The sequence below is a fragment of the Phyllobates terribilis genome, unplaced genomic scaffold (genome assembly GCF_046119375.1).
Source record: "Phyllobates terribilis strain yellow unplaced genomic scaffold, ASM4611937v1 Scaffold_3__8_contigs__length_932513732, whole genome shotgun sequence".
NCBI lineage: Eukaryota > Metazoa > Chordata > Amphibia > Anura > Dendrobatidae > Phyllobates > Phyllobates terribilis.
The window spans coordinates 322,726,867-322,746,623 of record NW_027362763.1 but is presented as its reverse complement, the minus strand read 5'-3'; the positions used below and the strand labels follow the sequence as shown (position 1 = coordinate 322,746,623).

General features: G+C 39.9%; 1 protein-coding gene across 2 annotated transcripts in view; it reads right to left on the bottom strand.

The window, feature by feature from the left end:
• Positions 1 to 19,757, bottom strand: part of LOC141259322 (probable cation-transporting ATPase 13A4) — a 153,296-nt gene that overhangs the window by 116,651 nt on the left and 16,888 nt on the right. The window lies entirely within an intron of this gene.

Genomic DNA, 19,757 nt, shown 5'->3' with positions numbered 1-19,757 from the left:
ACTGGATGACAATAGGTTTCACAGAATACCTTCTCTTTTTTAGCAAATCTCTGTATATAAGGCTTTTCTTTTTCCATCTCAAACTTGTTATAGCACAAAGTGTTTCTACTTGATATTTGTACATATCTATATAGACACTACTAAGAGATGATTGCTATGATAGATTAAACAATAATTACATGACATATCTTTTTAAAAACTAAACAGGAGATAGAAATCACATTATGCATTATACACTGCATACTAACGGTGAACTGTGCATTTCATTGAACACAGAAGTGAGCCCAACAACACCATTCACACTCTGTTGTTCAACCTTTAAGTTAAGGATATTCAGTTACAATATCAAAAAGTTCTTACAATATTGACTGTAAAGAGACTATATGGTTATTCTCTTGTATTGTTTTCATATATGCTATTTATTATTACTTTTATTTTATTTATGCAACAATTTATCTTGTTTTGTCTTTTTGAATATTAAAAAAGAAAAACAAAGAATTTACAAAAAAAATAAATTTAAATCTTAGTGTAGTCAGCATAATATGTCAGGAATCCTTGGGGATACCACTGTATTGCCTCATCTTCCCTAAAAGAGCATATGACTTGGGTTGTACAGGTAGAATAAGCCCTTTTAAAAGCATCCAATAAATTGCATTTGGTGTTGTTACCAATCTAGGCAATTAATTCTCCAATCCCAGTTCCTGTCACCTACTGATCTACTTGTGTGTGAGTGAGTAAGTCTCGTTGTTTTTAGGAGTAATTAATTTGACTAGTGAAATACAGCTCACACTGTACTAGAGTGCAGAGACATAACATGAAGTTCATGGCCCTAATCCAAAATCTGTAGCAAACAACCCAATAAGTGCAAATTATTTTGCTAGTGTCTTATGTATCAGGTGCGTCTTTGGGCTACTCTAGTGGAACCAAAGCCCTTGTGCGACTTCTGCACCCTCCTTAGCTATGCCTCTGATGCGACACATGACAATGTTGGAATACAGATCAAAGTTGGAATTGTACAGTCCCGCCAGGCAAAACCGCATGATAAAAAAGTTCATACATTGGATTTATATATAGTTGTTATACAAGTATTACGGAATATTTGGGAGTGTTTATATTTTAGCTGAGTCAGTCTAATCTTGTAATAATTGGACACACTCCTAGCTTAATTATGGCTGTTATGTTAATACTTAGAATGCAAAGTGATAAAAATTCAAAAAGAAGAAAAAGTACTGGGAGATATGTTATGTATTACTTAAGCTGAGTTAGTCATAGTATGAAACAGCTAGAAATCTACTAGGCTTATGCAAATGCCATGACTGTCCATATCAGTGTTTCTCATCCCTGCTTTACAACTAACTCCCAATAACTAAATATATACTGACAATAATAAACTCACATGTGCGATATTATGAATATCTAAATAAATGATCCATGGGATTAATTCAATTTAAACAGTAAGAAAAATTGCAATTTATGCAGTATACACATTTTGTACTCCTCTTGTCAGTTTAACTGATGTGGCCCTTGAGTTTTGACCTGTTCTTCCTGGGCAATAGCAGCAAAAATCTGGATACGGCACTAATCCCAAGATGATGATCATTTAGTGGTGTTTGGATCACTGAGAGCTCTGTTTAAATGCATCCGGATCGTCCGATGACTTTAACCCCTTTCTAGCCTTTGCGGTATTAGTACAGCACAGTCTAGCACGCCCGGTTCAGCACGGGCTCCGGCGCAGAGCCCACACTGAATCGGGCACATGTCAGCTGTTAAATACAGCCGACATGTGCCCTCAACAGCCGTGGGTGGAATCGCAATCCACCCGCGGCTGTTAACTAGTTAAATGCCGCTGTCAATCTCTGACAGCGGCACTTAACTCGCGCTTCCAGGAAGCGCGTTGTTAGCCCCGCTCATCGGTGACCCCATCACGTGATCGCGGGTCACCGATGGGTTGGCATGACAACCCGGGGTCTGCAGCAGACCCCTGTCGTTGTCATGTGCTGATTGCTTTGAGAGCCGCCAGTGGTCGGCGCTCATAGCAAGTGAGCATTTCTGCTGCACACAGGGAATCTTCTCATTCCCTGTATGCAGCAGAGCCAATCAGGCAAGTGCTGCTTCTAGTCTCCCATGGAGACTATAGAAGCATGCAAAAAGTTAAAAAAAAAAAAGTTTTTAAAAATATTAAAAAAATAAAAAATCTATACAAGTTTAAATCACTACCCTTGCGCCCCATTCAAAATCAAAAAAAAAAAACACATACACATATTTGCTATTGCCACATTCAGAATCGCCAGATCTATCAAAATAAAAAAATTAATTCAATCGGTAAACGGTGTAACGAGAAAAAAATTCTAAAACACCAGCATTACGTTTTTTTGGTGGCCGCAACATTGCAATAAAATGCAATAACGGGTGATCAAAACATTGTATCTTCCTCAAAATGGTATCAATAAAAATGGCAGCTCGGCGCGCAAAAAATAAGCCCTCAATTTGTATATAAAGTTACTCAACTTTCACCACTGTGTCAGAATTGGTCAGATTGACAAATTAAAACGAATGTCGAGGACAACATTCAAAAAGAAAAGAAGAGTGTGACATGCAGATGTAGTGCTGTTGCTTCAAAAGCATTCAACTATTAGAAGTAACACAAGCGCAGGAGACAGGAAGTGTTGTGCTCCAGAAGCATCCAGCAACTAGAGGGGTTAACACAGTCACAGGAGAAAGGGAGCGTTTTAGCAGAGCCCCAGGGGGATTGTGGGGAAGTTGTTTACTGTCTAGCTGGAGTCGAAGAGAAAGGTGGCTTATGATCTAGATTTCACAGAAGGCAAGGGAACAGAATTCAGGTCAGGAGGGAAGCTAAACACAGGTCAATTAGACTCCCTGAGCTAACTTCGTGGAGTATTGTCGGCCAGGAAGATAAGGACTGGAAGGAATCCGGTCATAGGGATCATCTCCCTCATGAAACCCTCCCCCCTCCATCTCCATGCAGGATAAAGAAAGCCCTGTACAATTGAGTCCTTGTGAAGGAAAAGCCTGTGGTTGTGTATGCATTAAAACTGTGCTGTACTGTACTAAAGGATAGACTGTGTACTGCTGTTTTGCAAAGGAGATTGTACTGTTATTACTGGATCCTGTTGCTCAAAGAGACATTTATATTGCACTGGCCGTGCCTCATTAAATGTTACTGTTCTACCGTTTATGAAGACTCTGGTCAAATGTGTCTGGTCAGCAATTGAATCTGTCCTGTGCCTGAGAGAAGCTGCAGCCTATGGTCGCCCGGAATCGCCCTGTCTCGCCCCTATCTGAACTTAGGCGGCGTGCGTGTAACACCATGAATTGATAATAATGGTAATTTATGGCGCCAACATATTCCACAGCACTTTACAATTAAGCGGGGACATGTACAGACAATAAAGACCTGACAAAGTAGCACGTAATTCAATAGTTACAGGAGGAGTAAAGGGCATGTTTAAGGATTTTTTCACTTGAAAATTATAAACGCGCCTTAAAGAGGTTCCCCAGGCTTTTGATGGTGATGACCTCTCATTAGGATAGGTCATTAATATCAGAATGCTGGCGGTCCAACACCTGGTACTCCCACTGCTTGTGGATACCAACTCTGGCGGCAGCTGGATGTACACAGTGAATGGAGCCGAACAGCACAGCTCCTTTCCCTCTTTGTTGGCTGTTTCTGGGTACAGCAGCTTAGCTCCTTTTCGCTTCAATAGAAGCAGAGCTGCGGCACCTGAACAGTGTATAGAGCTTTGGTGCTCCAGTTACGTTCAGTTTTTACATCCAGCTACTGCTGGAGCTGATAACAGCTGACCGGTGGGGGTGCAGGGTGTCAGACCACTATCAGTTTCAGAAGCCTGGAAAATGTTAAAAATTCTCCTGTGGGTTTCAATGTGAATCTGGGATTTGCAGACATAGGCCACGTTCACACATTCAGTATTTGATCAGGATTTTACCTCAGTATTTGTAAGCCAAAACCAGGAGTGGATGAAAAATGAAGGAGTGGTGCACGTGTTTCTATTAGGCTACGTGCACACATTGAGTATTTAGTGAGTTTTTTACCTCAGTATTTGAAAACTAAAACCGGGAGAGGAACAATCAGAGGAAAAGGTATAATAGAAACCGTCACCACTTCTGTATTTATCACCCAATCCTGGTTTTGGCTTACAAAGACTGAGGTAAAAAATAAACCAAATATTCAACATGTGCACGTGGTCTTATACCTTTCCTCTGATTGGTCAGTATTTGACCTCAGTATTTGTAAGTCAAAGCCAAGAATGAAACAGAGGAAAAGTATAAGGCCACATGCACACACTGAGTATTTGGTGAGTTTTTTACCTCAGTATGTGTAAGCCAAAACCAGGAGAGGGTGAGAAATACAGAAGTGGTGACGTGTTTCTATTATACTTCTCCTCTGATTGTTCCACTCCTGGTTTAAGTTTTAAAATACCGAGATAAAATACTGACCAAATATTGAATGTGTGAACATGGCCAGAATTGTTAAATCTGCACTTGCATTGCTCTCCTCCTTAGACCAAATTCAGTATTTGGTCAGTATTTTACCTCAGTATGTGTAATCCAAAACCAGGAGTGGGACAATCAGAGGAAAAGTATAACAGAAACACGTCACCACTTTATCACCCACTCCTGGTTTTAGCTGAAAAATACTGAGGTAAAAAACTCACCAAATACTCAAATGTGTGAACGAGGTCTTATGTTACTTTTAAGTGACTAGTGTGATGCACCATTCACTTTTCCCTAAATATTGGGAGTAATCATTATGGCAGATATTTAGGCTAAATTACCTCGATGAGTGTTTAGGGAGTTTTTGCTGTGGCAGTTTTCCTACAGAATGTCTGCACCAATTAGCTAAACTAGGTCATTGGTTTTCATTGCATTTTTGAGCATTTTTTTTACATGTGTTTTTTTTGTTGATTATTAGTATGTTATGTCCTAAATAAAACTGCTTTGTTTTGGCCTATTTCAGTTTAATTTAACTTTATTCATAATGCCATATGCAAATTATATGCGCTTTTCACATCTCATTTAAAAGGGGTTTTCCCACGAACAAAAGTTAATTTTAATTGATGGCTGTGTCTGACCTTGCAGGAACATGGTCTGATTATACCACATCTCCTGGGCAGGGGAGGAAACAAAAGAGAGTATACAGACATTACAGCAGGGGATCACAGAGGATTCATTTTGTGAGGTAAAAGATTGTTTAAACACAGACAGTGAAATGTTTTACCTCACAAAATGAATCCTCTGCGATCCCCTGCTGTAATGTCTGTATTGTCTTTTGGTTCCTCCCCTGACCAGGAGCTGTGCTATGTTCCGTACATGGTCAGACACAGACAATTATTAAAATTAACTTTTTTTCATGCGAAAACCCCTGTAAGCCTGTGGGGAAGATTCACAAATACAGCGCACATTTACTACAAGAGGAATTGACATGCTGCAGATTTAAGAAATGCACTGCAGGTCAGTTCACATAAAATAAAAAAACACAGCAGACATGAGATCTATATCTACTTAGCTGAAACTGAAAGATTTATTTTGCACAATGAACATACACAGCTGAAAAAATGCCCCAAATACTTATGGGAGCTTGGCCTTAGATTTTCCTTGAAAGTGCCCATCTTCAATTTACTAGAGGCCATTTGGATTCTTGCTTTGGGAGCTTGGCGTCACACCAAGTGCTGAATAATTCTAAATGACCTAAAGCATTTTACATTTCGTCCCACTTGAATTGCTTATTTGCTCCCATGGCTATTGCTCCATTGACACAAGGTGTTTGCTGTTAGTATCATGAAATTGTCTTATGTACATAACCATCTCAGGCTTTTTTCATACTACAGTGAATGGACTTACTCAGTTTTCTAATTTCTAATTTTTTGCACTCTGATAAATTATCTACTAAACCTTTATAGAAAGTATTGTCTGGAAAAGTATTTGCTATCAATTACAGCTGTTATTTTGTGGCATGTTATGGAGGACATTGGTGACTGCATGTTTTAATATGTAGATAGCTGGCACACTGCAATACCACATGGAAATAAGACATTTGTTGGCTAGTTTCAGACTCCCTGTTTGCAATTCTCGCTGTCAGGTAAGGAAAGCTTGGGTATTTCTGCAGGTATTGTGTATAGAGTCTGTGCGAGTTGGGACTAGCAAACAAGGCATCACATTCACTGGTGATTGTAGCGAATGAACAAGATTATTCATCATCCTCTCCAAAATCTCCTACTGTCAAGATCTGTAAATTAGAATAGTCCCCCAAAAATTTGGGATGGAGGCAGGCAGTTATATGAATTTTCACTGATAGCCTTTCAACTCTGTGCAGTTAGGTACACCTTCAAACTATTTTTTGCTTTGTTTTATTGTTTATTTGCTTCCTAAAGGCAAAGTTTAACAACTTTATAGTGTTAATTAAAAATGTTCTTCCATGTTACCGCTTCAAACTCAGTGATCTGCAAAAATGTTACAAATCCATCAGAGCTCTTGCTCTTGGTTCAGAAGGTACTCTTTGCCCCCTTCCCTTGGTGTTAGGCCGCATTCACACAACAGGATACCATATGGTTTCATTGGCCCATACTGTACATATTTAATTATTGCATGGGGGCATAAAAAGGGACATGATAATTGCATTGGAGAACAAATGCTGAAATTAGTGTATAGAGGCACAAAGGGGAGCATTGCAAAGGGGAAGCAACTCCTTATTTGGGGCACAAAGGGGGCATTACTACTGTATGGAGGCATAGAGTGGGGGGCTATAACTGTGTGGATGTAGAAAGAGAGCTGTTTGTTGTAAAGTGCACAAACCTAAAACATCCGTGTTACATTCTGCAGAAACAATACATAGATGAAAGAGGTAGTCATGGTGCTTTGAGCCAGATGGAAAACCGGGGAAATATAGTCCTTTGATCATATAGAGTGTCAATGGATTTATCTGTACATACCGGTACATGGTAATACAGAGCACCCATGTACAACTGGTATCTAGCACTATATGGTCACTGCATAGTGGTAATATTTGTCTTAGTTTTTGTTAATGATCATGGTGTTGCAGTAATATTTGTTCCTTATATAGTAGTATTGTTGGTAATACACTGGATTTTGTTCGGTAACAGGATGGTGGTAGTTGTTATTTATATAGTGGTATTATTTATTAATTGTCTGACTGTGTTGTTTATATTCAGTTGTGCTCAAAAGTTTATATACCCCGGCAGAATTTTTGCTTTCTTGGACTTGTTTCAGAGAATATGAATGATAACAATAAAACGCTTTCTCCACTCATGGTTATTAGTGGTGTGAAGCTATTTATTGTCAAACTACTGTGTTTTCTCTTTTTAAATCTTAATGACAACCAAAAACATCTAAATGACCCTGATCAAAAGTTCACATACTCTGGTGATTTTGGCCTGATAACATGCACAGAATTTGACACAAAATCTACAAATAACAGCTGAAATTCAGGACTCTCTGAAAACTAGCAGTGTGTCTGTTTCAAGATGCACAATAAGGAGGCACTTGAATAAAAATGGACTGTATGGTCGAGTCGCCAGAAGGAACCCATTACTGTGCAAATGCCACAAAGTATCTCGCCTACAATACGCCAAACAGCATAGAGACAAGCCTCAAAACCTCTGGAACAAGGTAATTTGGAGTGATGAGACCAAAATTTAACTTTTTGGCCACAACCATAACCGTTATATTTGGAGAGAGGTCAACAAGGCCTATGATGAAAGAACACCATTCCTACTGTAAAGCACGGAAGTGGATCGCTGATGTTTTGGGGAAGTGTGAGCTACAAAGGCACAGGAAACTTGGTAAAAGTTGAAGGAAAGATGAATGCAGCATGTTATCAGCAAATACTGGAGGCAAATTTTCACTCATCAGCCCAGAAGCTGCGCATGGGACGTACTTGGATGTTCCAAGATGACAACGATCCAAAACATCTGGCTTTCGATTACCTTTAACTTAGTGGTGTGAAAAAGTGTTTGCCGCCCTCCTGATTTTTTATTCTTTTGCATGTTTGTCACACTTAAATGTTTCAGATCACAAAACTAATTTAAAATATCAGACAAAGATAACACAAGTAATCACAAAATGCAGTTTTTAAATGAAGGTCTTTACTATAGAGGGAAAAAGAAATACACACCAACCGGGCCATGTGTGAAAAAGAGATTGTAAGGGGGAGGGGGGCAATTGTTTTTTCACACAGGGCCCGGTAGGTTTGGATTTCTTTTTCCCCTTAATAATAAGGACCTTCATTTAGAAACTGCATTCTGTTTTTACTTGTGCAATCTTTTTCTAATATTTAAATTTGTTTTGTGATCTGAAACATTTAAGTGTGACAAACATGTAAAAGAATAACAAATCAGGAAGAGACAAACTTTTTTTTTTTTTTTTTTTTTTTTTTTTTTTACACCTCTGTATTCAGTGGTTACAATTACGTCACTTTTGATTCATGTGGGACATTATGTTCTGCATCATTGTACAAAGTATGTGGGAGGTACATAGATTTGTTCCTCTTCTTTCAGTTTCACTTGATATTTCTGACATTTCTTGACTTGAAATAAGAGAGCACGTCATGTTCTTAAGAGCTGATGAACAACACCTAGGGACTTTTTCAAAATGTTGCTGTCTGTTCTGGACTAAAAGGTGTGCGATCTGTTTGTGTCTGTTACTCCTAGACCTTACTGCACATTAACACCTGGCTCCGCCTTATCAGTCTGTGACTCGGATTTTGACTCTGCTTATAGTTTGCCAGATTGTACTCCATCCACTTGAAGTCAAACCCAACAGTAATACACAGTAGTAGACCTTTTGGCTTATTATGCCAACATTAAGGCAGTGGTCCCACTATGAGTTTTTGCTGAGTTTTTGAAGCTGTGCCTTACAGTCTCGGGAAAGTGGATGGGATTTATAAAAATCTCCTGCCCACTGTACTTTTTTTTTTTTTACGCAGTGTAAACTGACCTGCGGTACATGTTTCAAATCCACAACATGTCAATTACTCTTGTGGGTATGCTGAGTTTTCTGTGTGGATTTTTCCCATAGACTGACAGATGCCGAAAATCAGCAGGTAAAAAAAAAATGTATGACTGTTTCCACTGTGGAAACACACTAAAAACACATGTAATCTACACAAGATTGTATCAATAAAGATTTTTCAAAGTCAAAAACCAGAAATCATCAAAAATAAAGCAGCTTTATTTAAAGCATAACATACCAACAAGAGTCAAAAACGTGATAAAAACGCACTCAAAAACACAATTAAAAAAATGCATGCAACCTAATTTACCTCATAGGTGCAGAAAATCTGCAACATCAAAAACTCACCAAATACTCATTGGGAGAAGATAGTCTAAATGACCAAAAGATGGCGAAGGAACCAAAGTTAATCCCTTGTAATTAAATGGTAGCATTCACATAGATGTCCCCATACTTAGAGGTAATTATAATTCTTGCCCATGCAGTACATAAATATTTGAATTATAGGCACACAATATCACAGGGAATCATCTCTTGTTGACTGTGTATTTAAATTTTGTCTTGGCAGGTTATGCAATACCATATGAAAACAGTATTCCAAAATCCGACCTGGTCAGACCGGTTGTACTGGTCGACTTATAGTTATTTCAAAATATGCATATAATATACTAGGTTCTCTAAGTAGTATGTAGTTTTCATTAATGTTAATCAAATTCAAATTTAGACACAATGTCATTGGCATGCTTAATACTTATCTATGATGTACTGATATATGCAATTATTATGAATGCATTGGAATGCTGTAGCCCATTCCTTTATAGGGTTCAGGCACATAACTGAGATTCATGTGATATGTACGACATTTACAGTGACATTGCTTTCCATTGTAGACATTCATATAGCTATATTGTAATAGAGCAGAATACTAGTTTTGTATATGGTGTTTGAATTAGCAAAATCACTGTATGCTTCATCAGATGCATTTCATCAGCCCACATTTTCCCCTTATAAATACCGCTACAGTTCCTACCAATGGGGTCATAGCACAGTTCATAGAACAGTACAGTTCTCCAACATTTCCTTTAGTTTGCTCCAGGCCTCACAGGAGTAAAAACAAGTTGTTGTGTTCTATCAAGTTGTGGGCTTCTTTCAATTATGTTTATATGGGATTGATCACTGACAACCTCTGTGAGATTTATGTCTATGTGCATGTTTATTATAAAATTATGAAAATGTAATATTCCTTCCACAATAGAACTGAAAATTAAACAGTGCCAGTCCATTTTATTTTTCTCTGTGGACTTCTACTTCTCATTTTAAAATTCTAGACTATCTAAATAGACAAATTTGACATTTAGGTTATGTTCACACAGAGTTTTATGATGTTGACTTTGGAGCAGAACCACTTCAAAATCCATGTAAAACAAACCCTATATGCAAATACCATTAGAGTATTTTTTAATATGCTTTTGTGCCTTTGTTATTAGGTTTTATTTTCTGTGTGTCAATCTCTTTTGCAGACATATGTTATGCAAAAGTGTGTAAAATATAAAATAAATTACATTTTAAGTTTTTCTAACCTTTGAGTGTCTTTTATTTTTGTCAATGGCTCTTTTTTTTTTTTCAAAACATAGCATGATCTACGTACGGCATTTTTTTCTGGTGTTTTTCTCATAGATTTTGCTATAGGACTTGTAAAATTGCCAGAAAAAAAGCACATTATAAATGCAATTAATTTATTTAAAAAAAAATAAAAATAGCTGAAAAAGCTTGTAAAGTTGGAATGAAATTCATGAAAAAGTGTGAAGATGGATTGAGACGTTATTAAGAGCTACAATAAGGGCTAAAATGTAATATAATATAACACACACACTGCTCTAAAAAAAAAAGGGAACCCTCAAATAACACATCCTAGATCTGAATGAATGAAATATTCTCATTGAATACTTTGTTCTGTACAAAGTTGAATGTACTGACAACAAAATCACACAGAAATCATCAATGGAAATCAAATTTATTAACGAATGGAGGCCTGGATTTGGAGTCACCCCCAAAATTAAAGTGGAAAAACACACTACAGGCTGATCCAACTTTGATGTTATGTCCATAAAACAAGTCAAAATGAGGCTCAGTATTGTGTGTGGCCTTCACATGCCTGTATGACCTCCCTACAATGCTAAGGGTATGTGCCCACGTAGCGTTTTTCAAGCGTATCCGCTGCTTAATTTCCGCAGCGTAAACGCTTGTGAAACGCTTGGTAATCCGTCCCCATGTTCCCCAATGAGAATCTGCAATTTCAATGCCCACGCTGCGGATATTTCGGCAGCGTTTTTGATGCGCTCAAAAATCTGCAGCATGTCCATTAATTTTGCGTGTACGCATGTGAAATTGCCTTGTCAATGCAATAAAAAACGCAATGCAATTCCGCATGTCCCAAACGCTTCAGAAACGCGTGAAAAACGCTTGCCAAATTCCGCAAGCATTTTTCCGGGAAAGGACATGCGGAAATGAAGCGGAAATTTTCTGCTTCATTTCCGCAACGTGGGCACATAGCGTTAGGCATGCTCCTGATGAGGTTGCAGATGGTCTCCTGTGGGATCTCCTCCAAAACCTGGACTAAAGCATCCGCCAACTCCTGGACAGTCTGTGATGCATTGTGACGTTGGTGGAAGGAGCGAGACATGATGTCACAGATGTGCTCACTTGGATTCAGGTCTGGGGAATGGACAGACCAGTCCATAGCTTCAATGCCTTCATCTTGCAGGAACTGCTGACACACTCCAGCCACATGAGGTCAGGCATTGTCCTGCATTAGGAGGAACCCAGGGCCAACCGCACCAGCATATGGTCTTACAAGGGGTCTGAGGATCTCATCTTGGTACCTAATGGCAGACAGGCTACCTCTGGCAAACACATGGAGGGCTGTGTGTCCCTCCAAAGAAATGCCACGTGACACCATTACTGACCCACTGCCAAGCCAGTCACGCTGAAGGATGTTGCAGACAGCAGATCGCTCTCCACGGCGTCTCCAGACTCTGTCACTTCTGTCTCATGTGCTCAGTGTGAACCTGCTTTCATCTGTGAAGAGCACAGGGTGCCAGTAGCGACTTTGCCAATCCTGGTGTTCTGTGGCAAATGCCAAGCGTCCTGCACGTTGTTGGGCTGTGAGTACAACCCCCATCTGTGGACGTCGGGCCCTCATACCACCCTCATGGAGTTGGTTTCTAACCATTTGTGCAGACACATGCACATTTGTGGCCTGCTGGAGGTCATTTTGCAGGGCTCTGGCAGTCCTCCTAATGTTCCTCCTTGAACAAAGGCGGAGGTAGCGGTCCTGCTGCTGGGATGTTGCCCTCCTATGGCCCCCTCCACGTCTCCTAGTGTACTGGCCTGTCTCCTGGTAGCGCCTCCAGTTTCTGGACACTACGCTGACAGACACAGCAAACCTTCTTGCCACAGCTCGCATTGATGTGGCATCCTGGATGAGCTGCACTACATGAGCAACTTCTGTGGGTTGTAGAGTCCGTCTCATGCTACCCAGAGTGTGAAAGCCCATCAACTTTCAAAAGTGACCAAAACATGAGCCAGAAAGCATTGGTACTGAGATGTGGTCTGTGGTCCCCACCTGCAGAATCACTCCTTTATTGAGCGTGTCTTGATAATTGCCAATAATTTCCATCTATTGTCTATTCCATTTGCACAACAGCATGCGAAATTGATTGTCAATCAGTGTTGCTGCTTAAGTGGCCAGTTCGATTTCACAGAACTTTGATTTACTTGGAGTTATATTCTGTTCTTTAAGTATTCCCTTTATTTTTTTTGAGCAGTGTGTATAATATATATATTAGTCCACTCTCCTGATCTACATGTCTCACACCGTTAACGCCCCAATTAATTTATGCTAGTGTCATACCAGCATATAATCTCTCATCCAAGAGGATCGGGCTGATTATGCTAATCACACTCTGATCAGAGGGTCATCATACATTCTCTCAGAAGAGGAGAAGATGGAGAAAAAAATTCTCCATTTTCTCCATGGTCAGTCCATAAAAATCAGATTGCACCGTACAGTCCGATGTTTTCAACGCACTCATTGATTTGCATGGTCAAATGCGATATGACAATAAAATCCACTTCGGGCATGATACGATTTTTAACTCAAAACAGAAAGAAAAATCAGACACGACATAGAATAACATTGGTTTAAGTGCGATACAATGTTTTGCACTCAGACCGATAATACAGTCATGCACGCAAGCCCTTAAAATAAACTCTAGAGGCAGATTCACTGGAAGATACGTGTTCAACCCATAGATCTTAACAACACATTTACATTTTAAGAAAAACTTGGATTTCTTTAAAATAAGACTACGTTCACACGTTCAGTATTTTACCTCAGTATTTTTCATCAAGGTATCATTTTATTCAGCTTCTTATACCCTACATGCCCATATAGATTGCGTAGGAGGATTGGTCCTCCTGACAGATTCCCTTTAAATGAGCTCTGTATAATGCTTTATTTAAAGCCGCTGCAGATGAAACAGACACTTGCTGTTACAGTTATATGAAAAAGTTTGGGCACCCCTATTAATCTTAAGCTTAATGTTTTATAAAAATTGGTGTTTTTGCAACAGCTATTTCAGTTTGATATATGTAATAACTGTTGGACACAGTAATGTTTCTGCCTTGAAATGAGGTTTATTGTACTAACAGAAAATGTGCAATCTGCAATCAAACAAAATTTGACAGGTGCATAAGTATGGGCACCCTTATCATTTTCTTGTTTTAAATACTCCTACCTACTTTTTACTGACTTACTAAAGCACTTTTTTGGGGTTTTGTAACCTCATTGAGCTTTGAACTTCATAGCCAGGTGTATGCAATCATGAGAAAAAGCTACTTAAAGTGGCCACTTGCAAGTTGTTCTCCTGTTTGAATCTCCTCTGAAGAGTGGCATCATGGGCTCCTCCAAACAACTGTCAAATGATCTGAAAACAATCATCAGAAGGTAAGTATTGATTTTTTTTTTATTTTTAAACAATCTTTACAGTCACACTATATAAATCCATGCTGTTTGCATAGATTTATATAGTGTGACCAAGTTGTCAAGCACTTTCCAAGTGATGCTAAAATCGCTTGGAAAGAGATTGACACCTGAATGCGGAAATGCATGTGAAGAACGTTTCACATCCGCATGTATTTGGCAGGAAAAACACATGTACAATCCGCATGCATTTTTTCTGCCAGGGAAATGCCAAAATGCTGCAGAAATTTTCTGCTTCATTTCTGCATCGTGGGCGCATAGCCTTATAGATTTCAATAGACATTAAAATTAATGTAAAGTAATCATCCCACTATCTTTTAAGAGAAACAAAGGAAAGCTTGACTGGGCACCTGTGGTGAGGTCCAACTGGCTCTTACTTCAGTCTTTTTGAAACAGCATTGTTAGAACCCTCCTGTTAGTTTTTTCTATCTTGTGTTTTGCGGTCATGTGACCAGCTGCCTATATATTCCTGCTCCGCCCTTCTGGCTTTGCTGGACTTCAGTGTTTTCTAGATTGTCTTTCTAGCCAGGTGCTTTGGTTCCTATCTCTGTCAGTTTGCTTGGTCCTCTGGGACCTCTAGTACTTTTATCAGTTTGTCTTTTTGCTCTGCAACAACTTCTGCTAGGAGGTGTCCCGTTTTTGTCCCAGTCCTTAGTTCTTTTAGGGACCCCTCCCTTTTTTCTATAGGTCTCCGTTCAGACTAGCCGAGGACGAAGGCGGGTCTGTTCACAACGAACAGGCAGCCCGCTATATCGTAGGGATTCAGCTTAGTCTTACTGTAGGGACAGCTTTCCCTATCTTTCCTTAGTTTATGTTGCAGATCATAACAAACATTCAATTTCACCCAAGCAGAATGTTCATGGTTTTTGGGGAGTTGATGAATACATCTGCCAGTTATCTCATGCACACGGTTGGCTTAATACTTCGGATAACATGATTTCTACATGGTGATAACACTTTAGGTAAAATAACCTAGTGATCATACAGTACTAAATAAATATACAGTGGGTACGGAAAGTATTCAGACCCCTTTAAATTTTTCACTCTTTGTTTCATTGCAGCCATTTGGTAAATTTTAAAAGGTTCATTTTTTTTTCTCATTAAAGTACACTCTGCACCCCATCTTGACTGAAAAAAACAGAAATGCAAAATCTTTTGCAAATTTATTAAAAAAGAAAAACTGAAATATCACATGGTCATAAGTATTCAGACCCTTTGCTCAGACACTCATATTTAAGTCACATGCTGTCCATTTTCTTGTGATCCTCCTTGAGATGGTTCTACTCCTTCATTGGAGGCCAGCTGTGTTTAATAAAACTGATAGGACTTGATTTGGAAAGGCACACACCTGTCTATATAAGACCTCACAGCTCACAGTGCATGTCAGACCAAATGAGAATCCTGAGCTCAAAGTAACTGCCCAAGGAGCTCAGAGACAGAATTGTGGCAAGGCACAAAAGTTACAAAAGAATTTCTGCATTACTCAAGGTTCCTAAGAGCACAGTAGCCTCCATAATTCTTAAATGGAAGAAGTTTGGGACCACCGGAAGTCTTCCTAGACCTGGCCGTCAAGACAAACTGAGCAATCGTGGGAGAAGAGCCTTGGTGAGAGTGGTAAAAAAGAACCCCAAGATCACTGTGGCTGAGCTCCAGTGATGCAGTAGGAAGATGGGAGAAAGTTCCACAAAGTCAACTATCACTGCAGCCCTGCACCAGTCGGGCCTTTATGGCAGAGTGGCCCGACGGAAGCCTCTCCTCAGTGCAAGACATATGAAAGCCTGCATAGAGTTTGCTCAAAAACACATGAAGGACTCCCAAACTATGAGAAATAAGATTCTCTGGTCTGATGCAACGAAGATAGAACTTTTTGGTGATAATACTAAGCGGTATGTGTGAAGAAAACCAGGCACTGCTAATCACCTGTCCAATACAATCCCAACAGTGAAACATGGTGGTGGCAGCATCATACTATGTTTTTTTTATTCAGCTCCAGGGACAGGACGACTGGTTGCAATAGAAGGAAACATGAATGCGGCCAAGTACAGACATATCCTGGATGAAAACCTCTTCTAGAGTGCTCTGGACCTCAGACTTTGCCGAAGGTTCACCTTCCAATAAGACAATGACCCTAAGCACACAGCTAAAATAACAAAGGAGTGGCTTCAGAACAACTCTGGGACCACTCTTCACTGGCCCAGCCAGAGCCCTGACCTAAACCCAATTGAGCATCTCTGGAGAGACCTGAAAATTGCTGTCCACCAACGTTCACCATCCAACCTGACGGAACTGGAGAGGATCTGCAAGGAAGAATGGCATCCCCAAATCCAGGTGTGAAAAACTTGTTGCATCATTCCCAAGAAGACTCATGGCTGTACTAGCTAAAAAGGGTGCTTCTACTCAATACTGAGCAAAGGGTCTGAATACTTATGACCATGTCATATTTCAGTTTTTCTTTTTTAATAAATTTGCAAAAATTTCTACATTTCTGTTTTTTTTCAGTCAAGATGGGGTGCAGAGTGTAATTTAATGAGAATTTACCAAATGGCTGCAATGAAGCAAAGAGTGAAAAATTTAAAGGGGTCTGAATACTTTCCGTACCCACTGTATGTATATATATATATATACACACATACATACATACATACATACATACACACACACAGTACAGACCAAAAGTTTGGACACACCTTCTCATTTAAAGATTTTTCTGTATTTTCACGACTATGAAAATTGTACATTCACCCTGAAGGCATCAAAACTATGAATTAACACATGGGGAATTATATACTTAACAAAAAAGTGTGAAACAAATAAAAATATGTCATATTCTAGGTTCTTCAAAGTAGCCACCTTTTGCTTCGATGACTGCTTTGCACACTCTTGGCATTCTCTTGATGAGCTTCAAGAGGTAGTCACCGGAAATGGTCTTCCAACAATCTTGAAGGAGTTCCCAGAGATGCTTAGCACTTGTTGGCCCTTTTGCCTTCACTCTGCGGTCCAGCTCACCCCAAACCATCTCGATTGGGTTCAGGTCTGGTGACTGTGGAGGCCAGGTCATCTGGCGTAGCTCCTCATCAATCTCCTTCTTGGTGAAATAGCCCTTACACAGCCTGGAGGTGTGTTTGGGGTCATTGTCCTAATAAAAAATAAATGATGGTCCAACTAAACGAAACGGGATGGAATAGCATGCCGCTGCAAGATGCGGTGGTAGCCATGATGGTTCAGTATGCCTTCAATTTTGAATAAATCCCAAACAGTGTAACCAGCAAAGCACCCCCACACCAACACACCTCCTCCTCCATGCTTCACGGTGGTAACCAGGCATGTAGAGTCCATCCATTCACCTTTTCTCCGTCGCAGAAAGACACGGTGGTTGGAACCAAAGATCTCAAATTTGGACTCATCAGACCAAAGCACAGATTTCCACTGGTCTAATTTCCATTCCTTGTGTTCTTTAGCCCAAACAAGTCTCTTCTGCTTGTTGCCTGTCCTTAGCAGTGGTTTCCTAGCAGTTATTTTACCATGAAGGCTTGCTGCACAAAGTCTCCTCTTAGCAGTTGTTGAAGAGATGTGTCTGCTGCTAGAACTCTGTGTGGCATTGACCTGGTCTCTAATCTGAGCTGCTGTTAACCTGCGATTTCTGAGGCTGGTGACTCGGATAAACTTAACTTCAGAAGCAGAGGTGACTCTTGGTCTTCCTTTTCTGGGGCGGTCCTCATGTGAGCCGTTTCTTTGTAGCGCTTGATGGTTTTTGCAACTGCACTTGGGGACACATTCAAAGTTTTCCCAATTTTTCGCACTGACTGACCTTCATTTCTTAAAGTAATGATGACCACACGTTTTTCTTTACTTAGAATTTGTATTATGGCAAGAAAAAAGCAGCTAACAGTCTATTCAGTAGGACTATCCGCTGTGTATCCACCAGACTTCTGCACAACACAACTGATGATCCAAACCCCATTTATAAGGCAAGAAACCCCACTTATTAAACCTGACAGGGAACACCTGTGAAATGAAAACCATTTCCGGTGACTACGTCTTGAAGCTCATCATGAGAATGCCAAGAGTGTGCAAAGCAGTCATCAAAGCAAAAGGTGGCTACTTTGAAGAACCTAGAATATAAGACATATTTTCAGTTGTTTCACACTTTTTTGTTAAGTATATAATTCCACATGTGTTAATTCATAGTTTTGATGCCTTCAGTGTGAATGCACAATTTTCATAGACATGAAAATACAGAAAAATCTTTAAATGAGAAGGTGTGTCCAAAATTTTGGTCTGTACTGTATATATATATATATATATATATATATATATATATATATAAACACACACACACACAGTGGGTACGAAAAGAATTCAGACTACTCGCACGAGCATCACGCTACTTGGGATGTTCGGCGAGCACTGAGCATTTCCGGGTTACTCAGGCGGGAGCTCGGGTCTCCGCCCTGCATGTTTGGCGCTCTTTACAGAGCCAATGAACATGCAGGGATTGCCAGCCAGTAACTGTAATGCCGCAGCCATGTTGGTTGTGGGGATTACATGGATTGGCTGGCCGCACAGCGTCACCTCGAGTATTTAAAACCGGGCACCGCCATCTTGGACACAGACGGCTGGGATCAGACAGTGTAGGGACAGCGCTGCTGATTTAGGGAGAGATATATACTGTGAAATAGTTAGTGTAGGGTCTGTAAAGCCTGCCAAATCAAACAAACAGTCCTTCTCAGGACTAATATCCATCCAGATTTCAGGCAGGCAGGCAGGCTGTATAGGAGACGCAGTGGTTATACCAGCAAACGCTGCACCACAGTCCTGTGTGCTCCTGTTGCTGAAATTTCTGGACTTAGCTCCAGGTCTCGGGCCAGGAAAAATCCTTTATTTTTCTTCATCTAAATCCTCTTTTTTTTTTTTCCTCCTTCACACTGTACAAATACCCATCTTATTAACCTTTTGGTGTCCCCCCCCAAAAATAAAAAAAGTGTGTCGGTGACAGTTCAGACACAAATATATCTGTTTAAAAGAGTCTGGTGTAGGCCCGAGAAATAGAAGTGTGGTTTTGCAGTTCCACGGGTCAAATCTCTGTAATATCCTGCTTTTGGCATTTTTTGCCATAAAGGAAAACAGTAATAGTGTCTCCTGATTGTTCAGACACAAATATATCTGTTTAAAAGAGTCTGGTATACACCAGTAAATTATAACTGTGATTTGGCTGTAAAACGGTAAAAAATCTCAATTATCCAGCTTTCGGTATTTTTTCCGTAAAGAAAAACAGTAATAGTTTCTCCCTGATTGTTCAGATTGTTTAAAAGATTCGGGTGTAGGCCAGAGAAATAGAACTGTGGTTTTCCTCTTCCACGGTTCTAATCGACTTTTTATTACCCTTTTTCCATTGATAGTGCGAGTGTAAGCTCTTTTACTTCATTTACAATGGGCAAGGAGCGTGGCAAGGGACGTGGAACTGGACGTTCTGGTGATGGTGCATGCAGAGGACGGGGCCGTGGCCAAGGTGAATATGTGCCACAACCAACAGCCACATCTTCTCACTCCCAGATCTTGACCGAATTACTAGGGAAGCACAAAACAACACCAGTATTGCGACCTGATCAATGTGAACAGGTTATTAATTGGATAGCAGATAATACTTCCAGTTACCTGGGCACCACCACCTCCGGTCTGTCTTCCACAAGGTCAAATCTTAGTAGCC